The 27,594-nt window shown below is 40.9% G+C and overlaps 1 non-coding gene across 1 annotated transcript; it reads left to right on the plus strand.

Moving 5' to 3' along the window:
• The first annotated feature begins 7,677 nt into the window (after nucleotides 1-7,677).
• On the plus strand, nucleotides 7,678-7,783 carry LOC122198972. The gene has a single exon (XR_006193258.1). It is a non-coding gene; the product is annotated as a U6 spliceosomal RNA (small nuclear RNA).
• The last annotated feature ends 19,811 nt before the right edge of the window (nucleotides 7,784-27,594 follow it).

Genomic DNA, 27,594 nt, shown 5'->3' on the forward strand with positions numbered 1-27,594 from the left:
ATGGTATCAAAAGGGAGTAGCCGCGGTTAGCTTGGTATTTCCACGGTTACACAAAATATGCTTGAACACAAATATTCTTGGGAATTATGGTTTTGTTACATAATTCTTCTGGAAACCATAGTTTTCTTAAATACCAGAAAATAAAACAAAGACATTTGGAATCCAACTGTAGGGACATCTCTCGTAGTTGGACATTTGACAACTTGGGTACCATATTCCCATTTCTGGAATTAGAAGCAGGAAGGCTAAAGAAGCGTGTGGCTGATCTTTGGTATATCCAGGAGAAGGTGGAATATGTTTTAAATCTTCTGTGTAGTTGTTTTTAGTCCCACCCAACCATCACTCTGGTCCCGTCACCTCCTTCTGAAACAAGTCATTGACTAAAAGTGTATCTTCAAATTACAGTTGTACTGAAAGAAATGTTCTATAATTTAGATTAATAAGAAACCCACAGGTATGTGTCAAGGGTGCTAGGAAAGAGATGTACTTTTCAGAATTACCTGATGCTCGATCATCGGAATGAAAATGTTTCTCCTTCATTTGCCAGCGGGGAGAGGATTCAGAGACTGTTTCCTCAAGACTTTCTGGACCAAGTAGAAGACCGTCATTGTCAAAGTATACAGTCAGTGTTGCATCTCGCGATGCAAATTGCAAGACATGCTTCTTTATCAGCAGAACTGTATGTTAATGTAACTGTCACATTAAATATTTGCTGCTGTGACTCAGTTAATGGCTGTCATAAAAGTGTGGCAGTATCTGACATTTTAAGTGTTTGTGGTACCTAATGTACAGCTTGCTATTGTAAATAGGCCACACATTTAGAACTAATTACATGCAAGGTATGATAGCAGGTTTATATTTTACAACTATCTGAGCTGTGATCAGCACTTGTAATCACAAAGCAAGGAGAAAATAGGCAGTGACAGCAATACCTTCATGTTGAAAGCAAATTCTTGTTCTGAAGTGTTATGAACTATTAAGTATTTTTTCAGTAGAAAGTGAATACGATTAGTCAGAAGCAACTATAATTATGGAAAAGGCTGCATCTGGTTTATATACTATGTTTACATCCATACACATTTTTTCTTTAAAGATTTATCCAGTCCAGTAAACAACCCAAATTGTATCATTCTTAAAACAATAGATACATTTTTTAAAAAAAAACTTCTGAGCATTGAGGAAAGGAAAGTTGCTATCTTTCTGAGTCTCCGTGATGTGTTGTTTTCTGTTTGTGATTTTTGGTTGAAGCAGAGTTACACATTGGTTAAAACATAAAGGAGGCTGATAAACTTTGGTTCCTCCTAGCTTAGCAATGCTTCTTATTTGGGTTACAGTCCTAAACATTTTCCACAGCTATCCTCCATGTCTGAAATAAGAAATCAGAGGTTTTTTGAAAGTAGTTACAGACCAGGGAATCTTAATCTGGAGTCAAAGGACTCTCTAGGGTCCATGGATGGGGTAAGGGGCTAGAGGAAAGCATAACCCCCCAAAATACATGCAAAATTTTATAGGAATTTGATTCCCCCCCCCATCCCAGCGGGGGGAGATTTTGCAGAGCTTTCTTCGGAGTCTGAGAAGGAATATTAAGTATCACTAATTTTTACAGCTTGCTTAGACCACATGAAATAATGAAGAAATGGTTCTTGAGAGACCACCTGGCATTTGCAGTCTTGAGGATGCTAAGACAAAGGGGCTTGTGACAGTTGAGCAGGACTCTCTGAGTAACTGCAGCTAATTTTTAGAAAGTCTGAGAAAAACCTAACTGCTGGGGTCCTCCTGAGTGTGTTGGAATGGGTCCTATTTTCCTTTTCTCGAGTGCAGTCCTGGGACCCAAGCAGGGGTATGAGAGGGGAGGTGGAGATGGTAGAGGCGGCCATGACAATATGGGCAGCAGCTCCTACAGCAGTAGGGGCTCTCTCCTGCTGGTCCAGTGTCATAACCTGGGAGACCAGCACTTTCCTGACTCTGTGGGAAACCTTTTTCCAGTCCAATGGAGATTGTGTAACCAACGATGCTGGGCCACTTCTGGGGCTCAGGTGGATAGAGACTGGGGCTTGGGACTGTGGAGAAAGTTTAGGGTCCAGGAATCAGGCTTCTGCCTGGCTGACCAGGGATGGTGTCAAAGGCCAGGCAACCTGCAGAGGATTGAGTGCAGACAACAAATCTCTTGAGTATCCTATGATCCACATTCCTTTCTTTTCATATCTCTTCTCCTTTCCCTTTGCTGCTTCCTGTGCAGAGTCCAGAGCTCAGTGCAAATGCTCCTCCATATCTGTTCATTCCCTGCTCTCCCTCTTCTGCTCTTCTTTTCCTGTTTCTTTTGATACCTGTTCCCTCTCCTCTTTCTCTCCTTTCCCCTCCTTTCTTATTTTTGTCTTATCTTATTAATATCTGGAGCTTGGCCTTTCCTTACCTTTTGGTTCTCCTTATCTTTTTGTCACTAAATGCAGTTTGTTTGTTTCTGGAGCATTCTCTCTCTCTCTCTCTCTCTCTCTCTCTCTCTCTCTCTCTCTCCCTTCTTCTCTCCCTCCCTTCTTCTCTCTTTCTGTATTTTTCATGAGAGGGAGCAGGTGGAACAGATGACCTTGGGGATCCTTGCTCTTCTAAAATGATCTGAGAATTTTGAGCATGAAGTATCCCATGGGTGATGAGAAAAAAATGGCTTTTTGGTCTATGGAAATCCCACCTGGGATAGAGCAGACAGCCAACCTTATGAAACAGAGTCCAACAACCCTCAGCTCTAGCTACAACTCTGGCTGAGGGTGATTTGGGGTGGCGTATGGATTCCCTGGAAATATCACTGGGAACCCAGTGGTAGATTTTATTGCTTGGCTTCCTTTATACAACTCAAAGAGCAATATTCTTTGTGGGCCTAAACTCCCACCTGCATGCCTACTGAAAACTAAGTTGTATCTTGGAGAGAGATTGGTGGGGACTTCTAGCTCTCTGGCTCAGTCTTGTCCCTAGTTAGATTTCTAGCTACATTCAAGCCCATTTCCCCCATATAACTCCCTTTATCTTTGACTTTGTTCCTCAAAGGTCTCACAATTTCATTTTCTGTGTCTTTGCTGCTGGTCTTCTCTTCCATCCCACTTTATTGAAACCTTTCTCACTTTTCACTGCCACCTGCTCCATGAGGCTTTCTTAAGTCCTTAGCCAGAATGAATGTCTCCCACAGGCTCTGTGCTCTCACAGACCCTTATCTTTGTTTCTGATAAGTATTTATCACAGTTTCTTGAATTATAACCAGGTATGTACCTCAGGAGACAAAAAAGTGTGAGGGGAGGACAACATCTTTTTTATCTTCACTGTGCCTAGGACTATACTTTAGTAAATGATCATTAAACTTACTTGCAGAGTGATCAATGAGGACATTTATCAATAATCCTCTGCTTATTTTCATGCATGTCTAATAAAGATTTTCTTTGATAAGTTTAATGATGTTCACAACAATCATTAGTATATCTGTTTTATATGATGGGTTTTAATCCTCCCATTAACCCTGTGAGAGAGTGGATTGTCTCCCCTGCACAGAGGAGGCTGGATTCTCATCATAAGTCAGCATTCTTATCCTTGTCACTGATCTCCAAAGTCCCTGCCCTTTCCACTTTATTCTGAGGTTTCTCATGGGAAGGGAAAGCCCAGGAGGGGTATTCTGATTGTCTCCACTTTCCTGCAGCCCTGTGCTGTCCGTGCTTCTCAGCCATGCTGCCTTCCCCTTAGTGGAACATCATAGATGAGTTGGGCCACCTTTCTTGGTTTCTTTTCTGGGGGAGCAGAAGCCACCAGTCCCTTTGTACAAGGCTCTGGGGCTGGGTGTCTAGTGCTCTCTCTGGTTGAGACAATGGCATGACCATGCACTTGGAAAGATCACAGCCCTTGTTTGCATACAGCTCCCCCTCTCAGCCTGCTTTGGGGCAGAAGCCTGCTTTGATCCGTGTGCAGGCCTGGGAGGTTATGGCCCTAATTAATTCATGCATAACAATCTGAATTTCCTTTTCATTCGGTGAAAAGTGTAATCATTTCAAAACTTTCATAATGCTGGAATTCTTAAAACCCTGATTGAATCCTACTTTTCGTAAATCTGGTCTAAGCGTGATCTGTGGATAGCACTGAAACAAAAAGATAATGGAAAAATGTTTCTTCTAAATTTCTGAAAACTATTTCTGTTAGAAGAGGAGTTCTTGTCATTAGGCAAGATTAAAAAAAAAAAACTCATAATAAGCAGTGGGATGTCAACAAACTCTTCATCAGAATCCGGTTTTTGTTACGTGAATGCACCAGCTTACTAATCCACCCCATTCAATGGAAATGTCATATAAATTGAAGAAAAATAAAGAGTGTGAGGGAGACCATGGATATGAAAGCACTTTGTAAACAGCAACGTGCTTTATAAATGTGACACATTTTATAGCTCGACTTCTGCAGTTTCCTTCCCCATGGTTAGAAAGTATTAGAGGTCCCCTGACTCCTGTCAGATGCCTTTTTAATGATCTTTAAGCCTTATTCCTAAAGGCAGGACAGTGATAATGGCAGGAAAAGTGCTTAATAATTTGTTTATGGTAAAATGCTATCCTAATTAGTAGATCTCATTAATTTCAATAAGGCATCACCCAGCATTTTCTCTCACTCCCTACAGTCAATCAGCCAGAAAGTCTTACTGCTTTTGCTGAGATCTATCTCTTACTTATTTGCTTTGTTCCCACTGCTACCACTTGAGTTTGTGACCTCTAATGCCACACCTGGGCAGCAGCAACTCCTACACCCTCCCACAGTCCACCCTCCCTGGAGTCAGAGGGACCTTTTAGAAACAAATCATGTTGGTCACCTTCTAGCTTCTCAAACTCTGCAATGCATTCCCTACGAGGTTCAGCCTGTTTGCTCTCAGCTTCTTTTTATATCCCTTCCATATTACCCACTGGTCTTCCTTTTCAACCCCTCTTTCTGCCTTGAGCTTGGCCTCTGCTGTTCCTTCTGCCTAGAATGCCCTTCTCCCTGATCTTCGTGTGGACTGACTGCTCACCTGTCAGTTCTGAGCTCCGCAGTTCCTGCCTCAGGGAGACCTCCCTGACCACCTAACCTATGGTGCCTGCCCCTGCCACTAGCCTCTCTTACCTGATTCTTTCACCCCTAACTTTCGAACATTATCTTATTTATGTAATTGTTTATTTATTATTCATCTCTTTCTGGTCAAATATATGTTTCACAAGAGCAGGGGCTATCTCTATATTGTTCTCTGCTACTTCTCCAGAGCCTAGAATAGGGCCTGGAACAGAAGGGACTCTCATTTCTTTGTTGCACAAATGAGTGCTAACTACAGGAACTATTGAGTGAGGGGGAAAAAAGGAACGTTCCAATAAGGTGATTTGGTTTATGTTGACAGCATGCTAAAACAACTAGTAAAATTCAATTCAATGGAGAAAACTGTCGAAGGGACTTTCACTAATTATTGGTTAATTCAGTTATAGAACCCATTGTTGATAAAATTGCAGCAGGTGTTATAGAATTCTATAGCTATCTAATTCTTTTGGTTAAATTAGCCAGAACTGCTTATTATGCATATCATGCTTGGGATGCTTCTCATTCAAATTTTATAAATGAAAAACTATAGAAGAGAGATCATCTATTTTCCCAGAAAATAATTCTTCTGGGAAAATTTCCTAGTGCCCAATCTGAAAGGTTTGAGATGATGATTTTCTTCTTTTCATATGTCATATTCATTTATTCTTGTGTGTATCACCTCATGATAGAATGTGTTCACTTTACAAATAATTGTTGCAAGCTTCCTGTGTACCAGGCCCTCAGCTTAGCACTGGAGAGCCCATTTGGGACAAGACACATAATATCGCTGCTCTGGTAAAGGTTGGCTAAAGATTTCTCTTCTGTAGGAATTTAGGATGAACACATCTGCCGTGTGCTGTCATTTCCATGGGGTTTTAAAGAAGACACACAGTGATAGTAGGTTGGTCTGGAGGTTCCAAGAAAAGTCCATGTTCTTATGAAAACCCAGTAGGAGAGTATCTGTGAAAGAGAAAGACAGACTAGGTCAAATGTTCTTAAAATGAACTTCATAGTTAGGCCATGACAACTGTCATGCTCCCAATAAAAGCCTGCCAAATAGTCTGAGCTAAAAGAGAGAGATTTGGGGCAAATTTAGATACAGAGTGACACTTCTTTCTTTTTCATCGTTTCTTTTTCATCTTTTTTTTTTTTCAAACTCATTGGGCTGCATATCTAAAACCACATTTGAGCCTTTTCAATATTGGTATCTAGTCACTGCAAAAGCAATGTCTAGTTGAAAGATAAATGAGTTTATAGAGTTTGGGATTAGATGGAAAATAACTGGAACTAAATTGTATTTTGCTGAATTTCAAAATAGCTCAGGAACAATTGGACCATATTTTCCTCAAAATTAACATCAGTAAAAAAAAAAAAAAAAGATTAAGCAAAATAAAACCCTCCTGGGCAAAAGAAAGAAAATTGTAAACTGAGATTTACTCAAACCAAACTTCTTCCAGTTCTTCCACCCTTGGTTGACAAACGCATAAACTTGGGAGTGTGGGCAGGTTTCTAAGCCTTTAATATTATTATGAAATCAGAGTTCTAAGTTTTAGAAATGTTTAAAGAAGAGGTTTTTTTCTTGACATTTCTAATTTCTGCTATGTATTGAAATATACCACCCATATAATAATTACAGGTCATAGGATTTCAGAGCTGGAAGGAACCCTGGAGACAATTTAGTCTAGTCTATGCATTTCTATGGAGGTGAAGACAAACTCGGGGAGGTGGATGGACTTGCTCAAGGGTATGCGCACGAGCCTGTGACAGAGCTGGAGCCCAAGTTCCTTTCATCTTATGGAAATGCCCATATTGGACAGGTCCAGCCTCACTCTCCTATTTATGAGGCTGTGTAAATAAAGTCCCTGGAATTTTGGTGTGCTAAAAGTATGAGATTTTGATCGTCAGGTAACTTATGGGTTAATCTGATGATCACAGTCTTGCTTTTTCCTCTGAACGGTGGCTGTTCAGAGGTAAAGGGCACTGAAGATACTCGTTAGAAATTGAATGTAAAGATTTAGGGAGCTGGAATGGGACAGAATCAATGTGTGGCATGAAGAAAATTGTGCTTGGGAATCCCTTCCCTTACTCTGCTGTTCCTTCACACTACAATGCCAGCTCTATTCATTGTTGAGTTTTGAAGCCCACATTTTCCGCATTGCCTAGTGGGAAGCAGTCCGCAGCCTAAACGCAGAGGTGGCCAATTGAGTGAAACATCTTTGTGAACTCCTTTTGTTAGAAGGGTGTGTGCACTCAGGACCCTTTAGTTTCTGATTTCATTGCGTGCTTCTGACAGCAAGGGGCGAGATTACACTAAATCATAAGAATGGAAAGCAGGGAAAGAGTGCAAAGGGACTGCCCCAAGCCTCTGTGATGGGGTGGGGTGTTAGTCATCAGCTTTCTTTGAATATCAAAGTTATGCCACACAAATACAAAGAAGGACCCTCCATGCCTTTAACACAGAATGACACTTCTTTCTTTTTCATATATATATATTTTTAATATAGGAAGGTACAGCTATAGGTTCCTGTGACCTATGCCCCTCCCAACCTCCTTATATGACAACTGTGCTCAGACAGGGATGAGTATGGGTATAAATGAGAATGTAAAAGGTACCAAGTGCTCGCTTGGCAGCACATATACTAAAATTGGAAGGATACAGAGTAGATTAGCGCGGCCCCTGTGCAAGGATGACACGCAAATTCGCGAAGCGCTAAAAGGTACCAAGTGAGGAGGAACCTGAGCAGGGAAGAGTGGGAAAGCGTCATCTGAGTGGTGATGGTGAAATACTCAGGAGTTACCCAGTTGCAGCCAAGGGTTTTTTTTGCTTTGGTTTTTTAAAAACTGTTTTTTAACAGTTTGAGGAAAATAGGCATCTTGCTTCAAACACCCCTGACCCCAACATACACCCGCAGCTTCCAATTGTATTTCCTGAGGCTGTGAACTCCTCAGTTTTCACAAGCCAAGAAGAAATTTAGCTAGTTGGTAGTTGGAAAACAGATCTGGGGGGAGTAAGTAGCATGAGTAATGAGTAGGCCATATCCCCTTCCAAGATGTTCCCAACTACTTTTGGACCTAGGCCTGGGAAAAAAATATTATGTGAATTTCCCTTGGAGACACTGTTAAAATGTATTTCATTAATTAGTGTCCACTTAAATTTGACTCAATACCCAGGGAAATCAGTTTTGTTCTTAAATCGTACCAATACATAATAATGATAATAAAACAATACTTTAATATGTATAATATTTATTGCAAAAAGTGCTTGCATATATTGGCTTATATATTATCTTATATACCTTCCAGAATACGTCATTAATTGGTTTTTTGATGACAACATGGAAGTTCACCGTTTTCCTAATATTCAGATGATGATAAAAACATTCATATTCAGAAGTACTTATTAAGTACCAATTACTTATAATACCAACAATACTGAGCTCATTTGAGTTAAGTGAAGAACCACAAAAGAAGTTTCTATTTCTATGAAGTTTATCTTTCTGACATTTCCCACTGTGTTTAAAAAGAGAATGGGCAAAGCCATTCGGGTATCAGAGTTTAGTTGGATGATACACGTTCCACTTGTGGAATTGGTCAAGATCAGAGAACGTCTTCATTTCTTGTCGCTTAGAAACTAAGTTGTTAATATAGTTATTCTCTCTGGTATTTAGATCATGAATTTTTCACAGACCCACATCAAGGAGAAAAGAGGCCTTTTCTATGTCAAATTTGAAGAATGATTTCAGATGTTTTGAGTGGATAGCTGTAGAACAGAATGGAAACAGTACAAGTCATGTTGCCTTCCAGAATCCACTGGGCTCTGTTATTGTTAGTTGTCTATTGGAATATCAGGCTATGGTCCTTATCCAGTGTGGTTTGGCTTTATTATTTCTCTTAAGATCTTGTTAATGTTCTGTTGATCTGTTTTATATTTCAGAGGACCCAGCAGGATCCTCCTATTAGTATCTCCTATCTAAAGTAGGGAGAAAAAGTTGGTAAGAATGATCTTTTTTTAAAATGGGAATTGTTTCATGTAAACATTCTACATAGAAATACATGTCCATAACCACATACAAAGAGTTTTGAATTTGTTTCTTGCAAGCCCATCCTCACTTTCTGTGGAGAATATCAGAATTGTCTTAGGAAGCTTGCCCTGTGGGATTGCCATGGCACCTACACATCTTTTTGGTGAGTAATGCCATAGCCTCTGAAAACCTGAGAAGTTGAGCAATTGTCCATTCTCGTTACTGAAATACTGTGGACAGAGCACCTGGCTGATTGTGGCAAGAGGATATAGGGTGGGATAAAGGATGACTTTTGCTTCTCACTGATTTCCCTCATCTCTTAACTGCACAGAGGTCTTAATCTTGAGGAATCCAACATTGGGTTGCATCCTAGGTGCATTCAGGGACTCACTTACCTCTAGTTTTTCCAGAGTTTTTCCTCTGGGGCTAATTTTAGCTGTGTCCAGAGACATATTTGAAAGTCAATATTACTTAAATTTTTCATATTGAGTGACGACAGCTGGGGAGGTGGTGTGTAGGGTAGAATGTGCCTGTATCAGCCAACATCACTGACTTGCAGAGCCACAAAGAGACCTGCTTCAGATTTTCTACTTTGACTTGAACTTCACAGCTTACTTACCCAAACTGTGTGTATGAGTGGGGCCCTCAGATGGCTCCTTTATCCCCACCTCATCCCACCTAAAGAGAACCATCATCAAAGAATTGTCCATGATGTCCAGCCATTCCCTTAAAGCTACCTTGCCTCTTTGTACACACTCAGAAAATGGGCAGTGCCCAACAGTCTGCCTCTTGCTTCATCTCGTGGGCCTTTTGGGGGTGAAATAATCTATCGTTCTTTACTAGTGCCACTTGTATGAACACCATTGGAGTGTAATCATACGCGGTCGTCCTATTTGGCCTGAGGGTAAGGCCTCCTCCTCTGAGTAGGCAGTAACATGTTCTCTGACAGGGGTGGTTAGCTCAGGTTTTAGTCCCAGGGAAGAGACCTAACATGAGACTGGACACCACAGCACTGGACAATACTCTCAATTCGTTTGTTATCTTGGGTTTTCTCTCTTAAGGGCTGAGATATGTTGGAATGTATGTACCCTGGGATGGTGGGTACAAAGATGGCATCCAACATGAGGAGCCAGACCCAGGGCTGGGGTGGGGGTATGTCTTGAACTCAGGGGGTCTGGTTACATATTTCTGTCTCAACCTCTTTCCCTTAATTGCTTAAAGCTCTTAGTATTTTCTTAAATGTCATGGCCTGGTCTCAGCTGAACTTGAAGGGGAAGATTTGGGCTGTATCTGGTCTGGGATATTAAAAGGGGCAGTGTCCTTTGGATTGGGACTGTGATGGCAGCAGGAATTGGGAAGAAATATCGAAAAAGGAAAACAGGGGTGGCAGTGAATCTAAGGGCCCATGTCAACGCCTCGACACTGCCCCACTGCTGGAGGGGATTCTCTCCTCAGGCCCTGCTTTAGAGGAGCTCGTGTTTTCTTAAGGAAGGACGTGGCTTCCTGACAGCTCTTTGGTAGTTTGTTTCTAGAACATGTTTTTGTTTTATGGTTGTTGATTGTCTGGATGTTTACCTAAAGAGAGTTGAGCAGCAATTGCTGCCTCAACTAACAAAAAGGCCAGAGGCACCCTATTTGAAGACAATAGTCTTAATCTCTAGAGAGAAAGTGAACCCTTGGCTCTATATGATCATCATAAGCAGGGACTTTTTCCCTCAAAGACAAAATTAAGAAAACAGATATTCTGTTGTTTGGAGACAAGGCAGTTCATAGATATCCGTCAAATGCCATCTGAAATGATGAAGTCGTAGGTCAAAAGAATAGATAACTGAGCTTTTTCTCAGCATCTATAAATAAGACATCAATCATAAGACCACTCCTGTCCAACCCAGCAGTATGTGGAAAGTTATCCACGATGGTTTATGTTTAGGTTGACCAAAATGATTCCCTTGCATGCCTCTATGTCTGTGGTTTGAGCTGAATCCACCACTTAAGTCAACCTACAGTAATCCAGCTGCACAGCGCCACCTGTAGGAAAATTATGTGTGGGTGTTGCATGATTTAGCAACATACGGTAGATTTCACTCTTGGCAACCTGTTCATTTATTTTCTTTAATTTCTGAATTGAATGAGTATAACATGTTCAAAACTTGTTTTTATTTTTTTGATAACTTAATGATAAGAGTGCTTTCTAGGCATAACACTGTGACTCATAGTTTTGGGACCGCATATGTCTCAAGTACTCTTCTTAATTGACTAACCAAAAAAAAAAAAAAAAAAAAGAATCCATGTTACTAACACAGATATTTACATTAACTGGCTTCTCTCCCTCTTTTTAAATTAAATTTTTTTTCTAGAGTCATTTCCTACAGCTTTAGTGAGACATTAGATTTGGTGTTTTGATGAGACCAGAAACTCTACACAGATAGGACCAGATTTCTGCCTTGTTCACTGATGTAGTCCTTACACTGTGCACAGTGATTTGCACATAGCAAGTCCTCAGCAGATGTTTGTTGAATGAATGAATGTACATAGTCTTTTCATCTGCCTCTCTTTTAGGGTATGCCTGTAAGGGTTTTAGTTCAAATGCCCCTTCTTTATTGAGGCCTGACTTCCTAATTCAGAATAACCAAATATTGATTATCTCTTTCATAGAAACCAGATTTCCCATAACCCTCTAAAGTACTTATTACATTGATTTATTTACAGTTTATTTATTTTATGTGTATCTCATCCATTTGACAGGAAGCTCAATGAGGATAAGGCCCGGGCTGTTTTTTTCACAGTGCCTGACGCAGTGTGGTGCTTAATAAATAGTAGATGATTGGATGTATGAGTGAATGTTATATACCCACATGCACATCTGCAGTGACAGTCATATGTGGCCCTCTATTGCCCTTGAGTAATAAAGAACAATTAAGAATACCACAGAGAAAGGCTATAAGCACGATTTCGCAAATTGTTAGAGATTGAGTGGCTTTTCAAAAGAGGTAAATTTTATCATATAGTCAGGTTAGCTCCAGGGTTATCTGGTTTGGGTTAGACAACTTGTCTATTTCCATGTATTATAATATGGCCTTAGATAGGCGTTAGATGCAATTCTGTCTCTAATAACAAACTGTGTGATCTTGGGCAAATTACACAACCTTTCTGAACCTCTTAATATGTAAATGTGGAACACAAATAGTACTGCCTTCCTGCGGTTATTTAGAAGATTAAACAAGATAGTGTATATGAAGTATGTAGTTTAGTGCCTGGTACAGAATAAGGAATATGTACTCAATAAAAGTTATTATTAAATTAGTAATAACATTTGAAGTCCATCAGTGGGCTAGCAGTGTCCCAGGACTCAATTTTGTTGTAATTAAATGTATTAAACAGTGTCTTAGGCTCAACTTCAGTGAAAGGAATTATTGCTTTGCTTTTAATGGCTATAAAATTCTACTTAGCTAAATAATGGAATCAGATGAATTCCCTACAGTCAATGCTAGATTTAGTAAGATCTGTAAGGTTATGGCACAAAGCACACAGTCACTGCAAATTAAAACACCTCTGCACCCAAACATTATAGCTATTTAATAGCATGGTCTTTTAAAATTTCTTTGACAGAAAGAAAATTCAACCATGTAAGAGTTTAAAAGAAATCTATATCCATAACCTCACCAAAGTGCGATATAAGCAATATCCTGTGGTAAACATAATTACGTGAATATCCTTTTAAAAATCTTTTGTCAAAGTTCTACAAATGTATTAGAGTTTTTCCGTATTAGAAAATAAATAGAGTCTCTGAATATAAATGTTTAAAAATATTTAGTCTTAATGACATGACACAAGTTTTTATATATATGTATGTATATATAACAATTTAGATAATTTGCAGTGACAGGTAAGGCCTAAATTACAGGAACCAGAAACCTAATTATTTCAAATTGAATAATCTTGCTAACCAGAGTCACTCATTTCAAGGGAACAAAGGCAATGGATTTTTGAAATTTCTTACTTATCTTAATAGTTCTGTTATAATTTCCCATTAAATTATATCAGAGTTCTTCTGTATCACAAAGGCTGCAGAAGCTGGAAAAGTATTTTTTTATCAAATGCCAGAAAATGCATACTCTCTGCCTAATCCCTGTGTGTGCATGTGGGGATCAGTGGAGGCTCTTATTCTACAACAGTCAGCCTACAATCTTCTCATCAGTCTTCAGTTTGGACCAAAAAAAAAATACTATTCAGAAAAAAAAAATCTCACATTTCAGACATTACAGTAGATGTGGGTGGTATATTGTAGAATAGTTCTTCTCCATGTTACTTGTGCCCTTGCATTTTTTGACAGGATAAAGACTTTAGTAAGTCACTAATCTCTTGTGTTTGTCATCTCTTTCTTTTTAAGGGGTTGACAGGGTGTGTGTTTAAAAGGAGAATTCTAGCTCACAGCTTCTGAGGTATGTTGGAGAAACCACCTCACCATGCTCTTCCTTTGTGCCTCTGGAACATCAAATAAGAAGGCTGTCTTCAGGGATGGTTGAGGGTAGTGAGACCCACAGCTGCCTTTATTATTACCATATTTGCTGCCACCCACACCCTATGAAAAGGACTATGAACTTAAGACAAGGGTGAGAGTGACAGTGAAATAATTGAATTTTTTAGATTAGGAAGAGACCTCCTTGATTGAACTTGTATTTTAATTCTATTTAAAGTAATGCCAAGCAAATATTGCCCTTAAGGATTATATATTAATGTTTTTCTGAAACACTTGAATATTAGGTAAGTTTATGCTTGCACATCTCTCTTGTATAATCAACTTCTCTCCTTCTCCCTCCCTTTCTCTCCATCTCCGTCTTTTGTTCTGTCTGTCTCTCTCTCTCTCTGTCACACACACACACACACACGTCTGTTGGTATACCCATATAACAATAAAACAAAAAAACAAAAAACATGACAGTCATCAGATATTCTCCATTTCTCTTCTCATCCCAACGACACTCATGGAAAGAATGGAAACTCATGGAAAGAATGGTCTATACTTTGTGACTCCACTTTCTCATCACTCTTTCCCTACCCAACCCACAACATCCTAGCTTTCATCCCTATCAGTTCATTAAATTGGCCCTTATCAATGTCACCAATCACCTGTATTTGGCCAAAGCTGCTGGCCAATTTCCCATTCTCATCTTACTTTGTCAGTAGCAGTTGATGTTGCTGAACAGTCTTCTTTCGAAGCACACCCTTCTTGAACCACTCTTCTCTGTCTTCTGTGACATCATTCTCCTGGTTTTTCCTACTTCGGGGAAGCCCTATCTCATTTCTAATCCTGGTTTCTCCTTTTCTACTAGACATGTAGGAGGGCCCAGAGCCCCACTGACAGCAAGCAAGCTCCTCTAGCTGCACTTTCTCCGTTTCCATGACATTAATACTGCCAAACATGGACACATTTCACATGTGTATCTCCAGTCCAACTCTAGACTGTTTATCCACCTGCCTACTAAGTATCTTCATCTGGATGTCTAAGGAGTATAGGAAGAAGGGGAGATAAGGACCAAGTTGCAGTCCCCTCTGTAAAGATAAGAGAGAGGTTCGTTAACTTATTTCTTGAAACCAAGAGGAGAATGAACTCAAGTGAATTCTTGAGATGTGGTCAATTGTACTATATTCTCAAATTTGGACAACTATAAGGACCAAGAACAGTTTATAGTTGCAAATATAGTTGACCCCAGAACAAAGTGGGGGTTGGGAGTGTTGCCTCCCTGTGCAGTAAAAAATCCACTTTTGAGTCCCCCAAGTTTTAACCACCAGTAGCCTACTGTTGACTAGAAGCCTTACTGACAACGTGAATAGTCTATTAACACATATTTTGTATGTTGTATGTATTATATTCCGTATTTTTATAATAAAGTAAACTAGAGAAAAGAGAATGCTATTAAGAAAATCCTAAGGAAGAGAAAATACATTTATTGTACTACTGTATCTATGGAAAAAATCTGTGTATAAGTGGACCTGTGTAGTTCAAACCTGTGTCATTCAAGGGTCAACTGTATATACTTATACTGAAACACCATTCAACTACCTAGATAACCTCACATGCCTGGGACACCTCTGAACACCTTGTTGTAAAACTGACGACTTACTCCTGGACTCAGTCTTCCCCAGTCCCACCTCCCTCTCACCTCCACCCTCACTGCTGAACCTTCACGTACTTTTCAGACTTCATTTGATGGTTCAGCTCTTAAAATTCTCTCAGTGTGCCTGTAGCAACCACTAACCCCACTCTGCCAATGGTCCCAGCTTTACACCACTCAACATAATTTCTCCTCACTCTTATTCATGAGACAAAAATAGTGAATATTGATATCGTCCTAAAGGACTCCTCTCAAATGATCCATTTTTATACCAGTCAGGAATTTTAAACACATGTGAGAATCAAATGCTAAACTTATAGAGAAAGATCTAATTCTTTATTCCTTTTCTTATATCCAGTGATTGTTTCTGTCATCACAATTATTTTAAAAGCATCTGGGATTTAGTGCTTTAAAGGAACTCTCTCTGCCAGCTTCAGACATAGTATTCCAAATGGTACTTATTCACAGTTTTACATTCTCTGTTCCATCTCATGACCACCCAAAAAGAACATTCAGTCTGTAAAATGGTATGGAGAGTCCTTTCTACCTCTCCTCGTATTTCAGTCTTGTTCACAGAAGAAATACGTGCTTCTCCTATCCCAACCATTCATAACTCAGTCTCCCCCAGTGGAACAGCAATGCCTAATCTGACTGGTAAGAGCCTAACATTCACTGGGCCACCACCAGTAGGTGGTATTGTTATGCTCTCAATGGCTACATGTCCCTCCTGCCCTTGGCAGTAGGAGCTTGGCAGGTCCGTGGTCATATTTTCAGTCCTTTGTCCCCAGTTTCTGAAGAGCAGTAAGCCTATCTTCAACTCAGGGAAAGAAGACATGGGATGCTCCAAATTGACCTCAAGCCTAAGCTATACTCTTGGATATGAGCCTCCTGGGAAACCCCTGCTTCTAGAGAGTTAACAACACTTGCTCAAATTAATAAAACAGTGCTTCCTGTTTCATGTGGCTGTAAACCCTTGGGCAGATCCTCTGCCAGTAACAACCCCTGGGAGGAAAAGAACTGAAGGGCCCTAAGCTCCTAACATAATGATTGAAACAATTTAGAAATTAAAGCAGAATTTCCATTGTGTCAGTTTTCTATTAATGTTACACCAAATTACCACAAATTTAGCAGGTTCAAACAATACCCACTTTATTGTTTCCCGGTTCTGTAGGTTGGAAGTCTGGGCACAGCATGGTTCAGCTGCTTCTCTGCTTAACATCTCACAAGGCTGAAGCCAGGGTGTCAGCAGACTTGCTTTCCTTTGTGGAGGCTCTGGAGATGAATCTGATTCCCCATTCATTCACGTTGCTGGCAGGATTCAGTTCCACAAGGTTGTAGGACTGAGATCCCTGTTCCCTTGCTGGTTGCCATCTGGTAGTTGTCCGCAGCTTCTGCAACCTGCCCTTATTCTTGCCTCTTGGTCCCTTGCCTCCATTTTCAAAGCCAACAGCAGCAGGTAGAATCCTTCTCAGATTCTGAACCCCTCTAACCTCCCTCGGCCTAACATTTCCTCTGCGGCATCTGTCTGCCTTCCTCTTCTCTTAGGGGTGATTAGGTTGCCCCTCCCCCCCGGAGGGCTGGGGATACTCGCCCTATATTGAGTTCAGCTGATTAGTAACCTTAATTCCATTGCAAAGTCCTTTCACAGCCATGCCTACATGAGTGGTTCGGTTGAATAACCAAGGAATGGAAACAACTCTCAGCTCCTCTCGCACCCTCAGTTCTGGCTTAATTTTCACATTTGCCCCGAATGCCCAGGCATCAAATTATACTCACTAAAACCCTTCTGTTCAAATGGCAGCCATTTTCTAGCACTGTCTGTGCTCTGTATCATTGGACAAGTCCCTAAACCTCTCTGAGCGTCACTTTCCTCAAAGATTATAGAGATTTCCTATACTACGGCATTGTCCCAAGTATTAAAGAAAAATTTATTAAGCAAATAAGTTTCAAAACTGTAAAATGAAATGCAAATGTTTATTGTATTAATGTTCTAAAGACATATTCTAAAAATAATATATTAAAAAACAGAGTGGAGTGGCGCCTGGGTAGCTCAGTCAGTTAAGCGACTGACTCATTTCAGCTCAGGTTGTGATCTCACAGTTTGTGGTTTCGAGCCCGCCTCTGGCTCTGTGCTGTATCAGCACTGAGCTTGCTTAGAATTCTTTCCCTTTCTCTCTGCTCCTTCCCCACTCATGTGTGCATGCTCTCTCTCCCTGTCTCTCTCTCTCAAAATAAATAAACTTTAAAAAATAAAAAAAAAAAAGAATGGAAGGTTTTTAAAAGCAACAAAAGAGGGATTTTTAGAAGAAACAAAAGAACAATAGCTGAGTGTTAATTCTAAACTAGCATATATATGTTTTAATATGATGATTGGTAAACCTAATTGGAACTGACGTCAGAAAACATGCGCTAGGGTCCACTCATGAGCTGGGTGACCTTGGTCATGTCATTTCATTTCTCTAGGTTTTTTTCCCCTCATCTGTGAAATTAATGTGTTTAACAAGAGAATCTCCCATTCAGCTCCGAGATTCTATGCTTCTATTTTATGCTCTTTCTTCAAGATGCACTAAGAATCGGAGTTGCAAGAAGCAATCTATTTATGGTGAGCTCTTCACAAGATGACTGTAAAATGTCTGAGACAAGCTCATAACACTGGGACTAGAAATCTCTTCTAGGATAACCTGAAATATGTCTGTAAATCCCCACAGGTTTGCAGTCCTTTATCATTATAATCAAGCACTTCTTCAGCACCCAATTCCAAAATATTCAGCTAATGAACAGTTTCAGTTCAGAAATTCATATTATTTTATTGACTACATGCTATTATGTTTCAGAAAAATACTAAATATAATGCTGTAATAAAAAGTTGAATTTTGTTTCTAAAGGAAAAATCAAGCATTAACATATACTGTAATTTAACATTTGTGAAACTCTGGATTTCTCTAATTTTTCAAAATTTGTACATTAAGTCAGAACTTAAATTGTAAAACCTGCTTTTTTTCTCCATAAGATTTCTGCTTTTATTTCAAACAAACCATGAAGATTAAGCTGTGTGTCTTCAGTTATGGTCTTGAGAATCACTAATGAATGCATTCAGTTTGCTGAGCTCTAGTCTATTCTACATCCCGGGTCTGGAATAAAGACTATTTTTTATGAATTTTAGTTTTGAACTTTAAAAAGGAAGCATTTTCCTCAAACTCCCTTTTGGTGGGTTTTCATTTCTATCAGGGAATCGGTGCAGGATTTTAGGAGAATGAGGCCGTGAATTTTCAAGCCCCTTTTCATTTGATAGGCACCTGGAGAGCCCGGCTCCCTGCAGGGGCCAGGCTGGAAGCAGGAAAATGACAGGGTCGGCCGAGTGTGAGCACACGTCCTTGTCACATTTGAGTTAGTGCTTCTTAAGGGGAAAAAAATGAGTTATTTTGACCACACTGTGGTGGTCAACCAGCCTTCACTTAAAGAAAATAATTTTCTTTGCCATGGTAATCTCCTAGGTTGTTGTAGCTGGCTGGAGCTGAAGTTTCACAAGATGAATGTGGTGTGCAGTGTGTGTAGCTCTAATCAGTTGCACGTGTGTGATGGCTTCAGCCCTATGGCTTTGCAGAGGGTTTGAGTGGAAACGTCGGACCGACTGACACTCTGAGCAACACAGGAACATGGGTGGGTTCACACACTCCACTTGTAGCTGCTCAGCCAGAAGCTGGCAGTTTTCACCCGGGGGGGTTAGAAACAGCAGAGAGAATGCGACGCCTGGGTGGCTCCGTCTGTTAGGTGTCTGACTTTGGCTCAGGTCATAATCTCTCGGTCTGTGGGTTCGAGCCCTGCGTGGGGTTCTGTGCCGACAGCTCAGAGCCTGGAGCCTGCTTTGGATTCTGACTCCTCTCTCTGCTCATGCTCTGTCTCTCTCTCTCAAAAATAAATAAACATTAAAAAAAAAAAAAGGAATAGCAGAGAGTAAAAAAAGAAGAGAGAAGCTGGGTCCATAAAAAAGAGAGAAAGAAGGATGGAAAAGTAGCAAAATAATAGCAGACTTTGAACTTGCTCTTGGAGTTGCAAGAAAAGAAGAGAAAAAAAGAGATGCCTAGGGTCAGATACTTGTTGATTCGTTTATTATTCATTCAACAAATTGAGCTCCTGCTTTGTGCTCGGTATTTGTGCTAGTTGTTGGAGATCCAACAGTGAACAAAACAGATTCTGTCCCTGCCCTTGAGGAGCTGATGGTCTGCTGGAAAGGCCAGTCTTAAAAGTGCCTTCAAGAACTACTTACATGTCTAGCTTTGCTCAGAAAGAGAGGAACTCAACCGATGAGCTAGAGCCTCCCAACCACCCTGAGAAGGCACTCCTTGAAGCCCTGAGTTCTCTTCCTCAAGCATAATGTGCTCCTGTTAGGCCCGCCTCACTCAGCTCCTCAACTGCTGAAGCTATGTGTTTGAGGAAGCACTTTCCAATTTTCAGTTTGGAAGACTGGTTGGCAAGTCACAGTTTAGAGTTTTCTACTAGACAGATTTCTACTAGACAGATTTGTTTGTGTTGGGGGAAGAACAGTTATAGAGTGACATATGCATTGTCCTGAAATGGAGTTGGAATACTTCTGTAGCATAATCAAAGTATTCAGCCCCTGAGGTAAGAACGGGTGAGAACAAAGGAGGACAAAACTGGGACGCAAATTGGTGACTTTCTTTTTGCCTCTCTCTGGTCCTCTTCAAACTCTTACCCTACTGAACGCTGGAGAATGGCTCTGCCCTCCCAGATCAGAAATCCTTTCCACAAGTCCGGCTCTATTTGTCCCGTATGTCAGTTCTGGATCTTGCTAGGCAACAGGAAGCATCAAATAAATTTCCTCAACCTGAACTGTCACTAGCAGATACTGATGAGGCCAGGAGTAAGTTCTCCCTCTACCAGCCACCCGTTAATGCCCATGTGGCTCAAATGAGTTAGTGACAGAGGATTTCAGACAGTCAGCCAGGGCAAGGGTACGGGCAGGGCCTTTTGACAATTGACTCTACTCAATTGTTTGCTTATTCTGAAAATGCTTAAATCTATTGGGGGAAAGTTCTGATGCTCTGTGACCGATGGGGAAGAAGGTAGAAGCATCTGGGGGCAGTTCTGGCAAAGCTTCTCATTCTTCGCACATGAAAAATCACTACTCAGATCTTTCCAGTAGAAATTCTAACAACTTAGAACCAAATTCTGACTTGAATTAAAACGTGTCTTTCATTTTAAGACTGCGTAAGTACACCTCATATGTAATCGTTTTTGTCAGATCCTCCCGCATCAAAAAGCGTGGCTTTTTAGGCCAATCCCTGGATGAAAAGTGCTTTGAGTTTGAGACCCATCCCCCACCCCTTTCACCATTTTGCCCTTAGCCTCTGCTAGAGCTACCAAAAGGGGCAAAACATCTGCAGCCCTGTCCCTGGGCTCCCCAGTGATGGACTCAAAGGTGGGGGGGCTGAAAGCATCTCAAGTTTATTCTTCTAATCACTCATTGTTTAAGAAATAAAGTTTTGCTTATTTATTGTGGGTTTTCTAGTCTTTTTTTTTTTTTCAAGTGAAAGATAGGAAATAGAAATTTGAAAGACTATGTGGCAGTTATGTTTATAAATATACTTATCTACATGCCTAAGTTAAATTTAATACGTTTAAAGATTCTTTTAACTACCGTTTATGGGGTATTTTAGCATTGCCAAGGTCCTTCATATACATTTTCTCATTTGATCCTCATAGCAGCTCCATGGAGCCTGTTACTGCCTTTCCCCCCCCCCCCCCCCCCCCCCCCCGGGAGGAAGGAAGAAACTCCCTGGACCGCACTAGTCACTTTTATAAATATTCTATTCATATGTATATTCATACAGGTCTTACTGTGAAGTAGATACTGTTTATGTTTATGTCTTTGCAAGTGACATTCACCCCCCTTTTAAACAGAGAAACCAGGACCTGAAGGAGGTTTGTTGGGCCTCAAAGCCCTGTGCTCTTCCTCCCCCACCTCCCCCATCTTCCCAGGGCTAGCATGGTTTATTCTGGCCCCCGATGGCTATTTCCTCTCCAAGCACCACTAACCCCTGTCTGCAGAAACAGCTGGCTTTGTTCCCAGTCATGTTAGAGGCCTCAGCCTGCTTGGGAGGTACCGTGGGCCAATATGGCAGGTTCTCTCACTTAATAAGGAACGGGGTGGATGCTTCTCCTACAGCGCCCCCAGCCTCTGAAATTCTGTGCTGGGGACATGGAAAGGTGTTGTTTTGTGCCTCACTTACCAAAGGCAGGCATTGCAGCTTTTACCCACGTGCAATCAATTATTGCTTATTGCCCACCCATCGCCTCAATCATATTTCTCTGAAGTCACTTCACTCTCTGCCCAGCACCTGGGGCCACAGGCCTGGAAGCTGTGGATTTCTGAGTTACTCCTTCACGTCATTCTGCCTGCTTCCTTCCACTTAGTAACATGCAGATTTTGTGCGCGCTCCCCCCCCCCCGCCCCCCACAACACACATGCATCTCCTTAGCCTCAACCCTTTTTTAAAACCCAGAAATGTTGGCTCCAGTCAGGATAGAAGGCAGGGGATGTAAAGGGGGAAAAAAAAATCAATTCCAGCCTCTGGCTATCATTTAAACAAAATAGAATCAACTTCTGTGGACATCTGCTATTCTCATGCTAAATTATGGTGTTAAAAGACTTGAAATTGAAGAATGTAAATTACAAAATCTGTTTTATAAGTGATACTTATGTGATTCCAATATTTTAAAAATACATTCGATCCCTTATTTCTTGTCCCATCCTATAAACCTAGGAATAGGCTAGGCCCACTAAAAAACTCAAAAAAACTTACCTGGATTAAAATGCGGTAACCCATTTCAAAGTCCACACAAGTAAAGCCATTTTGCCATAATTTTGGCTACTTTAAAACAAACTCTTGCGATTGTTGTCAACTCTAGTTTTCACTGAACCTTTCAACATGGCGCCCAGAGGGAGCTTTCAAACCTGACAACCATTTCCTATTTGTCATGAACAAGAAAGAAAGGTTTTAAAGAAACCAAGATCTCCCCCTTTCAGATGTAGAATGATAATAAAAAAGACTCTATGGTCCAAAGAGCTGGCTGGGAGACACATCCAAGAAGAGGCAGTGTGAGGACCTAATGGGTCATGACAGCTCAGATATAGAAGTTATCTACCCACGGTAGGGGTGGCCTCATTACCCACTTCTGGTTTAGTTTTGCTGCAGCAGCCATGAGTGATGAGGCCACTCGTATCTCACAGAGACGAAGACCATATTCTCCACCACTGTGACGTGTTCTTTTTGTGTAACCACTTATGGCACAGATTTCGTTTCCCAACTACACATGTGCAGGTCTCTCTGTCTGTCTCTCTGTCTGTGTCTCTCTCTGACACACACACACACAGCGGAAGAAACAACTGCCTGTCTTCAAGTGACGTTCAAAGATGAATGTGGCACTGCTGACGTTTTGAGAGAGGACTCCCCCTGCCCCAATGCTGTAGGCACTTGAATGACTTTCAAAAAAGCCAACTCCCCTTTCTCTGTCAACACGATTTTCACACCAGTTTAGCTCCCTATGCCAAAACATTTTAGAAATGGCAGCGGCACATATGAAAAGCCAAAAAGTGACACCGCTTGTCCGTGCGGTGGAAAGCAAGGGGGCTCCTTGTCTCTAAAGTTCTGCTGTATTGGATCATCCCTGTCCCATGAGTCATCGGCGTCACAAAGCTGACAAAATGTACATTCTCAGGTCAGCTCTTTTCTAGAGCGGGGCTCCTGGCGGGAGGCCTGGTGACATGAAGAGGAAGTCTTCGCCCTGCTTAAATCAACCGATCATTCTATGTTGTGCTCTCTCTTTTTGGTCTTAAATTATTTATTAAAAGACACCATGCCTGTTAGGGCAACCTCATCAGGATGGAGAACATGGATTCAGAGACTTGTACATAAAATCTGCAGCTTGAATGAAAACTGTGGGGAAACTTCAAACAGTGACAGAAGAGAAGCGACTCACAAGTGAGGTGTTTTCCTTTCTGATTTCAGGTCAGCAAAGGAGATGGCTTGTAAATATCCTGGTTTTATTCTCCAAATGTTTCCCCCCCGCCTTTTCAAGGTAAAATGCTTTTAGAAACTCCCAACTCGGCTCTTCCTCAGAAAAACACAGGGAACCCTGCTTGGCATCGGTTTTGTCTCCTCCTTCAGGAGGTGCATGAGGGTTGCTTGGGAGGTGAAGGAGGGCTAGCTGCTCTCTTTTTCTTTGCTTTGATGGATTCCTCCCCTCATAAACCATAGCCCAGCTCATAATTATAATGCAAAACAGCATCCCCACAGCCTGCTTGGTGCATTTCAAATCTGAAGTTCCTTGAAGTTCTAAGGATTTTTAAATATTGATATTCATTAATTGTGTGGCTTTTTGTGACATAAATGCACATTACATACTTTCATGTGCTGGAAACAGCTAAAAATGCCATGTCACAAATGTTTACATGGCTGTTATGGAAAACGGTACCATGCTAATATATGTCTGCTTCTTAAATTCTGTTAGCAGTTGTAAGACAGTCAGATACCACCCGTGGGATCTTGTGCCCTCATGAAACACAATTACAATGAGAATATCTCATTATCTCATTGGCTTTAGCTTACTGCTCTGTTACCATGGTTTCAAATACACAGAGGAGTCTGAAACTAAGAGTGCTGCTAACAAAGAACATATCCTTGTACAATGACATCAGATCATGTTAGACAGAATAGACTTAATTAAATACCCCCTGATGGAGGCCAAAATACAGAAGTTGGGTCTACTTTTAAAAAAAGGAAGCCAGCCATTTCAAAACATTCTGCTTAATTTACTTGGGAATTTTGTATTCTGTTCTAATAGCAACGACAGTAATAAAAACAAACAACGCAGATCCCGTTTAATATTCACCGCCAGGGATGAGAAGTTAAGGAGATGGTGAAGATAAAGACAACTGTCAGAAAAGAATGATGTCAAATGCAGTTTTTCTTCCGAGTGTCTGGCTGCTGAGCCAACCAAACCTCAGACTAAGCAATTGGAACAGTTCTTGAAGGTGCAAACTATCCACCTCTCCGCCCGTGATGTGTTGGCGGAATTTAAAGCGCGAATTCTGGCCTTCGCAAACGGCATCCAGTTCTGCCAGACACACTTAGGGCATTTCACCCTCTTTTCTGACACGTCAAGTGTCTAACTTTGCAAAACTGGACTTTTTCTATCTTTCTTGATGGGAAGCCAGTTGATTTTATGAGAAGACAGCAACTTTGGACTCTTGGATTTCTGACTGCTGTGTATGTAGCATTACGCTTTGATAGATTTCCAGCCCCTGGCTTACTCTGCATTGAGGCAAGTGCCTCATGACTCTGGCCAACATGGCTTTTGTTTAAGCAGATCTTTAAAATACACTTCAGTACAAGAAATCATTTAGGCCTCAGAGTTAGGCAAGTGTATAATTTTCTCCCAAAGACCTGAAACAGTGGCTTGCAGTTTTCTGTTGTGAAATTAATTTCCCTCTAATGGAAATCTCCTTTGTCAGTGTGAAGCTTATCCCTCCCCTGTCCAACACGCGCATACACACATACACACACACACACACGAATCATAGCAGTAAGAACAAATTTAAATCACTTATAGGCCCTGGAGACTATCGGGTGACATAATGTGACAATAATGACATCCCTAGTGGTGTTAATTGATTTTGTCCTGGTAGAGGGTAATTTGGCTTCCACAGTGACTGCCGGATCATGGACTTACTGATTGGTCTGCCTAGGTAGTATTACCATTAATGAACAGAAAACACACTTTCCTCCTTAAAAGATACTGGTAATTATGGGGAAGGGAAGATGGAAAGCCATAGTTCTTAATCATTTAAGGAAAGTTAATTCTGAGCTGTTTGCATTAAAGGGGATATATGGTAAAAGACTGAATTAGCCATTCAGAGTCTCACTTCATAAAATCCAGCTGCTTTTATGCTACCTTAGGAAGATCTGTGAAAAAGTCAAATGATTTGTAAAGTGCGCTTTAGCAGAAAAAAATAGCAATTGGCAGCCGCATGTGCTGTGTGATTAAAAGTGATACATCATCTGTCAAACTGGCTTACTTTATTGGTCTACATTCCTTTCTTTATGGCTTCTAATTGGTGTGATTTTAAAAATATTTTAAAAATGGAAAACACATCTCATTCTAAATTGTGTGTGCAGAATCGGATACTGAGATAATTCTGATCTTCAGAAGAGCTGGAGAGATTTGGGAATCATTCATGCCAAAATCAAATCAAATAATCAATCATGTAAGTAGAAATGATGTTACCCATATCAATTCAAGGCACATTATTCTGCATGTCACTAAGCTTGAAAACTTTACAGGGAGGCATCTCAATTAATTTCTCACCAGTTGCGTTCGGGCTGGATATTCAGTTCTATCCATCTGCCCATGCCTGATGGATGATATTCTGCCTATAGGCACCAGTTCTGCCATAGCAGTGGTTTATGGTTGGTATCCATTCTGATGAGTTAACATCTGTGCACACTAGTTGTTAAATGTTTTGTATATCATCCCTGTATCCACTGTTTAAATATCTTTCAAATCTGCCCCATTTTCTCTGCTGCTGCCCTAGGTCAGATGTTAGTTTTCCCTAACTTGGCTCTAGTAACAGACTTTATTTTTTTAGGATGATTATGAGCTAGTAATTTTTTTCTCTAGTAATAGCCTTTCAATAGGTCCTTTTTTTTTTTTTTTAATTTTTTTTTTCAACGTTTTTTATTTATTTTTGGGACAGAGAGAGACAGAGCATGAACGGGGGAGGGGCAGAGAGAGAGGGAGACACAGAATCGGAAGCAGGCTCCAGGCTCTGAGCCATCAGCCCAGAGCCCGACGCGGGGCTCGAACTCACGGACCGCGAGATCGTGACCTGGCTGAAGTCGGACGCTCAACCGACTGCGCCACCCAGGCGCCCCTCAATAGGTCCTTTTTACTCCAATCTCCCCCTACTGTAATCCATGTTCCACACTGTAGCCACAGTTACTTTTTATATTTATATAAACTGTTTTTTAAAATAGAAGTAGGGAGTACATATACTAAAGTGCCCAGATTATAAGTCTACAGCTATCTTGTTTTAGAATGGGGTTCCTAGAAGCAGAACCTGAGATGGGGATTTTTATGCATGTGATTTATTGAGGGAACACTCTCAACTAAGACCTGAAAGAGAGCAAATGAAGCAGGAAAGGTGGGAGAAGATATAAAGAAATGTGAAGGATCTGAAATTAGACTCGACTTGCAAGCTAACAAATTAGCTGGCCATAGTTTCATAGATGCGAGGTCAGAGATAAAGGGCTTTATTCCTGACAGCAATAGCATCAACAAGAATATTAGCATTTGTACTGGTTTCCTGAGCCATAATTTCCACAAAGAGATACAAGAGGGCCAGGGTGTGCTGCACAAGTAGTGGATTATGTTACACAAGAGGACTCTGACCTCTGAAGTTTTTATAATGGGCAGTAACCTGTCTGAACTTTGTCCTTGAAGGAGATATTACCTTTATTATACTGGACAGTAAACAAACCTACCTTCTGCTCCAGAGAGATGCTATTTTTACCTTCCCAGGCTATTTAGTATATAGACATCCTTGTAAGGATGATGCAGAACAAAGGCATTCAGCCTCTATTTTATAAGATGTGCAGACATGTGAAAGGCCCATAGGGAACTGTCTCCCAATGGAAGAATACAGGTTCATTTATAGTCTAGCCTTATTATGATCCCAGGGGGAGCTCTGGAGTATTAATGGCTCCTCAGGAAAGGGGGCTGAACTTTTGCACTCCCATATCATTCAACCATTGGCCATGGATCACCTGTAGAGTAAGGCGTGACCTAGAGAGTATTTCCAAGGGGAGCCACCTCCTTTGGCCTAGGTTAATTCTCAGAACAAGGATGTAGCTTGTGAGCCACTAGTAGCCACCTCTTACATCAGCTGAGGAAAGGATAGATTCAGTAAAGGGGATCTGGGTGAGACATCAATAGCATCTACTATATTGATTAATTATCACAAAACATACATACTTAGGGTACCTGGGTGGCTCAGTTGAGTGAGCATCCAGCTTCAGCTCAGGTTACGATATCTTGGTTCATGAGTTCAAGCTCCACATCAGGCTTGCTGCTGTCGGTGCATAGCCTGCTTTGGATCTTCTGTCCCTTTCTCTTTGTTCCTCTCTTGTTTATGCACTCTTTCTCTCTCTCAAAAGTAAATAAACCTTTAAACAAAATTAAACAGAACAAAACAAATGTACTCATGAATTTTGATCCAAGACAATAAATGGAACCTTACCAGCCCTCTGGAGCCTGCTTTTGTGTCTCCTCCTGGTTATCTACCCACTCCTCCTTAAATATAACCACTATCCTGA

Source organism: Panthera leo, chromosome C2 (assembly GCF_018350215.1).
Source record: "Panthera leo isolate Ple1 chromosome C2, P.leo_Ple1_pat1.1, whole genome shotgun sequence".
NCBI lineage: Eukaryota > Metazoa > Chordata > Mammalia > Carnivora > Felidae > Panthera > Panthera leo.